Below are 7,274 nucleotides of genomic sequence, written 5' to 3' on the forward strand. Positions count from 1 at the left end.
AGTTTCCGTCTCCGATTTTCATCATCTTTGTTGAGGCTGTGCAGAACAGAGGATATTTCACTGACTCATTTTCAGCGACCTTCACCAACTTTTCAAGGTAACAGGTCCAAAAATGTCCAAAAATCACAAATTTTCAGCCTCTGTTTATTCCAAAACTAATATAGTTACATGAACATGGAGGGAAATCCCGTGATATAATTATTTTCTAAACATTCGTACGGAAAAAATCTAAAGGTCATTCATTCTTGACATTACGATATTTTGTTCACTACACTTTTCAACACTTTTATTTGATCTTCCATACAGGAAAAAAAAAAAACAGCACTTCTTGGCCCTGGAAGTTTTGTCTGAAGTATCGTAATGCCACACATGAATGACCTTCAGTTATTTTCTGTACAAATGTATGTCTGTCTATCTATCATCAGACGCTTTAACCGCGTAAGGGATGGCCACAGACAGATCGCCTCCATGACATCCTGTCTCCCGCCATTTCGGTGCCCTACTCCCAGTTGACACTCCCTTCTCTCACTTACCTCTCCATTCCATCCCTCCATCTCGGCCTCGGCCTCCACCCCTCTCCCCTCCCCATCCACCTCACTCACATACACTCTCATCGTTAGTGTCTCGCTCTCCATCCTCTCCACATGGCCAAACCTCCTCAGTGTATTTCTCCTAACGCTATCTGTCACATCCACATCCACAATACAACGCTCCCTCACTTCCACTTCCTTATTTGTCAGTGTGTCTCTCCATGTAACTGCACATGATCCTTCCAAATAACTCATTTCCACTGCTCTCACTCTTGACCTGTTTCCTTCCAACAAGGTCCTAACTTTACTTCCATACATTAGAGATGGTATTACGACAATATCATGTTGCGACTTTTTTACTTCCATGCTGATTTCCATTTTTCTTATAACTGCTTTCAAAGAACCAACAACCTTTCTTCCTTGTTGCACCCTTTCAAACACTTCACCCTCCAAACTGCCATCCATACTTATCACACTATCCAAGTACTTAAACGCACTTTCATTTTCCATTTCCTCATCATCCAATCTCATAGTACTTTCAGTGACTTTATTTCTCATGAAGACCATAATTTTACTCATCCCTACATTCACCTTTACGTTCCGTTTCTTACACACTTTCCCAAACTCATTCACGAAGCCTTCCAGTTCCCCTTCATCTTCATACAACAATACAGTATCATCTGCTAGCAACAGTACAGGAAATTTCCAAATATTACCGTCTCTCATTAGGGCCGCTCCAACATCCAATGCCCTACCTTGTAACTCATTTATAACCCCTTCCACATACAGATGGAACAGCCATGGAGACATGAAATAAACCTATTCCAATCTGATATTCAGACAGAAAAATTCACTCAGTTCACAACCGACTCGCATTGCAGTCTTAGCCCCCTCATACATACTATTCACGGCATTCGGCAACTCCAATTTACACCATATTATTACTATTTTCTACAATCCTTGTCTATCAACCCTGTCATAATCTTTTTCCAAATCCATGACTGCTGCATGCAACTTGTTTCTCTTCTCTAGGAGCTTCTCCACTGAAGACCTAAGAATGAATATCTAAGCTACACAACCTCTTCCCTTCCTAAATCCTCCCTTTTTTTCTCCATCTAATTCCTCTGTTATTTCCCTAACTCTGTCAATTAGTACCCAACCATGTACTCTTTCTATTACATTCAAATGTCTGAAAAATAATTTTATCCCAGGTTCTCCTTCCATGTTCATGTAGCTACAATAGTTTTGGAGTATATTTAGGTGGAAAATTAATTATTATTGAAAATTTTGGACCAGTGATCTTGAAACTGAGTCAAGGTCACTGAAAATGAGTCAGTGTAATATAGTCATGGTGGCCTAAACCCTCAATAAAATGATGAAATTCAGAGATGAAAAATGATGAAATAGTAATAGTAATACAAAAGACAGCAACTATCAGAAACATTTTCTGATCCCCACCTATGAGAGTAGAGTTGAGAGGCTTTTTTTTTTTTTTTTTTGTAATAATTCAAAACCCGTTGAGCAAACTGTATCCAAAAAGTAACAGACCTAGTCCAGCATCAGACAAAATCTGTCGGGACAAGAAGTGACTTACTATATTTTGTTCTGTCCTGTATGGAAGAGCAATTGAAAAGTGTGGTGTCCCAAATATCCTAATGTCACGCATGAATGGCCATCATTTTGTTTTGTTTTTTTGTCATACAAACGTTTTGAAAATGATTCTGTCACGGGATTTCCTTCCATGTTCATCTGTCTATAGTAGTTTTGGAGAAAACTGGGGTTGAAAATTCATGACTTTTGGACATTTTTGAACCTGTGACTTAGATAAGTCTGTCAAGGTCACTGAAACTGAACTGAAACAGTAGCGTGGTGTTATACATCCTGAGTAAGTATGTTGAAAATCAGAGTGGAAAAGTGCCAAAATAATAATATTAATAATAATAATAACACTACTGTAATACTAATACTAATAATAACTAGAAGACTTTAACTGTCAGAGACAGTTACTGATTCCTACCCATGAGAATATTGCTGGAGTTTTGCTTTTTGTAATAACGCAAAAACCGTTGGCCAGACTGCCACCAAAAATATACACACCCTGTCCAACACTGGACACGCCAGTTTTCAACATTTTTCAATTTATCTTCCATACAAAAAAGAAGAAGAAGAAGAAGAAGAAAAAGATGCACTTCTTGGCCTAAGAAGTGTTGTTTGGTCCCGGATCGGATATGTATACTTTTTGGGTGGCAGTTTTGCCATCGTTTTGTGTCATATAATAAAAATTCAACAACATTTTCATAGGTGGAGAGCAGTAACTGTCTTTGGCAGTTACAATCTTCTAGTTGACCTTCATCTATTACCTTTGGTGGAAATCCTTGTATCCTTCGGTAATTTTATTATTATTGTTCTCCACCTATTAACATGGATGGAGATCATTGTACCTGTCATTATTTTTATTATCATTATTGTTTCCCCCCAGAGCGGTTGCGCTCTTAGCCTTTTAAAATAGTTGTCCCTGTTTAAAAGCAGAGGAAAACCTGGAGAGCGTCAGTGACTAATTCAAGCGGTTATATAACCCAGAGATTACTTTCTCTTTAATAATTCTTATTATTAATAAATTAAATGCTACTTTGTTTAACCCTTGTGGACAACTATACTGTAAATACATGTAAATACCTAGCAAATTTCCATTGACCTACTCGTAACTGCACTTGCAGGGTGAGAATGAAGTGCCTCTCGTGAAAAACGAATGAGGGTTTAATACATATTTACATAGATAAAGAGAATATTTGGCTTTAGTTTAATTAAAACTAAAATTAAGTTAGATTCACCTTGTATATATCATGAAGTAATATTACTGTATTTAGTCTTGTAATTAATAGTTGTCATCTGTACAGTCCTATGAGGGAGAAGATGCTCGCCATGTTCCTAAGCCCGTTGAAGTAGCACTGCTGCTAAAGCAGGTTCAAGTTGCACGTTGTAAATTACGCACTAAAGGACGTTTGGATGCCCAGGCAACCGACCAAAACATCAGGCTCGTCGTCATCTGTTGTCCGACTCATTCTAGCTAAGTAACCTATGATTTGGCCAAATCTCAGGGAATTAGCTAAAAGGTAGGAGAACAATTACAGGTGAGTTGAAATATCAATTACACCTAAACCTCCAAAGAGATCTATGTGAATTTACGTAAGATCGTGTTAGACTAACACTCGTCAGAGAAAGGAGTGTATAAAAATTTCTGACAATTATTATTCCATTACTTTTCTCCACCGATTTTCATCATGCCTAGTGAGGATGTACAGCACCATGACCCTGATACACTGACCTAGTTTCAGTGATGTATTAAGTGATTATTAAACACAATAAAAAAAACTAGCAGCACAACTGGTGGATGAGTCTGGAAGACTGTGTAAGAAACGGAATCTAGAGGTGAATGTACTGTAGTAAAGTGATGGTCTTTGAGAGAGGTGAAGTCAGTGAATGTACAGTGAGGTTGGATGATGAGGATATGGAAAATGTGAGTACGTTTAAGTACTTGGGGAGTGTAATGAGTAAGGATGGAAGTTTGGAGGCCGAAATGCTTGAAAAGGTACAACAAGGAAGAAAGGTTGCCGGTTCCTTGAAAGCAGTGATAAGAAACAGGGAAGTGAGCATGGAAGTGAAAAAACTACTACATGACAGTATTGTGATGCCAACTCTAACGTATGGAAGTGAAGCTTGGACGTTATTGGAAAGACACAAGTCACGAGTGAGAGCAGTGGAAATGAGTAATTTAAGAGGAGCCTGTCGAGTCACATGGAGAGACAGGCTGACAAATGAGGAAGTGAAGGAGCGTTGTGGTGTGGATGTGAATGTGATAGGAAGCGTTAGGAGGAACACACTGAGGTGGTTTGACCATGTGGAGAGGATGAAGGGTGAGAGACTGGCGAGGAGAGTGTATGAGTGAGGTGGAAGGGGGGAGAGGAAGGGGGAGGCCGAGGATGAGATGGAGGGATGGAGTGGAGAGGTATATGAAAGAGGGGGGTGTGCGTTGGGAGCAGGACAGTGAAATGGCGGGGGACAGGGCAACGTGGAGGCGATTTGTTTGTGGCCACCCCGCACGGGATTAAGGCACCTGGCAATAGACAGAAAGATAGACTACTGCCAGGGCCATATACCACCTGACAAAAAGGTAAAATACGCCATGAAAAATAAAATTTTTCATACTAGAACAAAGTTGATATCCCCATGTAGAAATATCCGCGTTGCATGACGTAATAATGGTCATATCAGCAACATCTGCTTGGACGCAGGTGGTGTGTGTGTGTGTGTGTGTGTGTGTGTGTGTGTGTGTGTGTGTGTGTGTGTGTGTGTGTGTTACAACATAATAATTCATCAAGTATCAATTGCCTACTAAATTGGTAGGAAGCCCACCTTGTAAAGAAAACTAAAAACGTCAGTGAAATAGCCCTTGGCTCCTCCAGGTATCGAGGACAGGCAGTATGCACCATTCCAACCCCCCCCCCCCCTTATGCCTATGGAGGAATTTCTGACATAGGTCCCCCAGACAGCAAGTGATTGACAGCCAGGGGAACAAGGCTATCATCACAATACGGCTGAGTCCCACCCACCACACATCAGGATCCCATGAGTAAGTCGTGAGTGCCCAATGTAAAGACGGGCAACAGACACCTTCAATCGCTGAGGCATGGAAGAGAGATCCCTTGGTACAACTGGTCTGTGAAAAATTTCCTTCAATTTGCTATGTGCAACAGCATCCCATTGTCTCTGGCAATAAGTACGTATCACACACTTCAAGGAAGGCGTCATATCAGAAGCAGGTAGCGGGTAATTGATAGGGCGCTGCCGAGAGGATACAGCTTTATCTAATATATCCGGCCTTTCATTACCCCCTACACCAACATGAGTTGGAGCCCAACAAAACTGGATATGACTCTGTGTCAGGAAAAGCCCAAAGGGCACTTACAGAATCACTATAATTGTAAAAGAAGTCTTCTCATGTCTTAAATCACCAGAAGAACGAAAACAACAGCAGTCAGTTCCACAATTAAAATAGAGGATCTTGAGGAAGACTTCCTCCCTTTATATACATAATTTGAGAAAACCATCCAAAACCCGACACCAGTATTTAACACTGGGCCATCTGTATTATACAAAAACGGTGTCTCTGTTATTGGAAAAATGATAAAAAAACAGCTGATTGAAAGCTAGAGAAGTGATAAAAGACTTGGTACAGTCAGTATTTCTGCGCACTTGCATCTATGGAAGGAACCATGGAGTGACCCTTGGGAGTTGGACAGAAGAGACAGGCACTGCAGACAGACCTATATCTCCCCTAATCTGCCTGACTCTATAGCCAAAGGGATGCGGGGTGCGAGGATGCAAAACATAATACTTAAAAAAATGACTGTTGTGAGACACAAACAGTGGTGAGTGGGTCTTGCATACTTCTCACAAGGTTGCAGCACTGAATGATTAATGACTTGCGCTATAGATCTAGGGGAAGCATGCCAGCCTCGACCAAAAACTAGGAATAGGGGATGATTGGAAAGCATCTGTTGCAAGACACAAACCAGGATTATGCAGAGGTTGGAGAACATGAGGTCACAGAACGGTAGCAGAGGAGTACACCTTGCAACTGTAGTCATGTTTAGATCCCATTAAGGCTTGATACAGGTGTACAAATATCTTCTGATCATCACCCCACGAGGTGCAAGATAGTACCCTCCACAAACTGGCAAACAAGATACTCTTAGAAGTTTCAAATGCAAAACTTATGTCGACAATGAAATATTAAGCCAAGAAACTTGTTCTCTTCCACGCACTGTAGACGGCGCCCACTTAGAAATAAAACACGGTCTGGGTGAACTCCTCGTATTCTATGAAAATACATTGCCATATTCTTGCTTCAAGAAAACCGGAAACCTCTCTGTTTCGCCCAGTCAGCGACCCTGTCCAATGCTAGCTGCATTCTCCTCTCAACTGCACAAATCCGGGATCCAGCAAACCATAATCACTAGGTCATCCACATAGAGGGAAGAAGACACCCCCTCTGGCAGGGAACCTATTTCCAGTATGCTGTTTATGGCAACCGCAAGTAAAGGAACACTGAGCACAACATCCTGCTCCTGAATTCGAAGGACAGAAAGTGAAGAGACTTGAAATTTGGGATCTGACAAGATATCATTCATTCATTCATTGCCAGACGCCATGTATCCCAGACGGGGTGACCAGGGGCTTAGAGTTAATTGTTTTACAGGGAAGGGCACTAATCCTCCACCAACTCCACTTGACACGTAGGAAGAACGTTGTGCCAACAGCATCTGGTGTTCCCAGGCGGTCACCCATCCAAGTACTAACCAGACCCAACGTTGCTTAACTTCGCTGATCGGACGGGAAGCTGTGTACTCAACGTGGTATGGCAAGATATAATTTCAAAATTTTGAAGCTGACTCAGAATGCCATGGTGCCATGCCATAGCATATCTTTTTTCCAGATCAAATAACACAGCCACAAGATCTTGTCGAGATGCAGACGCCTCATATATTGCTGACTCTAAGTCTGATGAGGTTGTCTGATGTACATTGCATTGTACGATACTCTCTTTGTGATGAGAGAAGAAACTATTTTTCTCTAGATACCAAACGAGGCTCACACTAACCATCTTCTCAAACAGTCTGCATGCACAAGATGTCAAACAAGTTGGGTGATAATTAATGACAGTACAATGATCATTACCTGGCT

At 41.2% G+C, this 7,274-nt stretch overlaps 1 pseudogene; it reads right to left on the reverse strand.

The window, feature by feature from the left end:
- Nucleotides 1-6,845: 6,845 nt before the first annotated feature.
- On the reverse strand, nt 6,846-6,960 carry LOC145395570 (5S ribosomal RNA; annotated as a pseudogene).
- Nucleotides 6,961-7,274: the final 314 nt, after the last annotated feature.

This window comes from Coenobita brevimanus, chromosome 31 (genome assembly GCF_032717465.1).
Source record: "Coenobita brevimanus isolate Jiangsu-jjx chromosome 31, ASM3271746v2, whole genome shotgun sequence".
Classification (NCBI taxonomy): domain Eukaryota; kingdom Metazoa; phylum Arthropoda; class Malacostraca; order Decapoda; family Coenobitidae; genus Coenobita; species Coenobita brevimanus.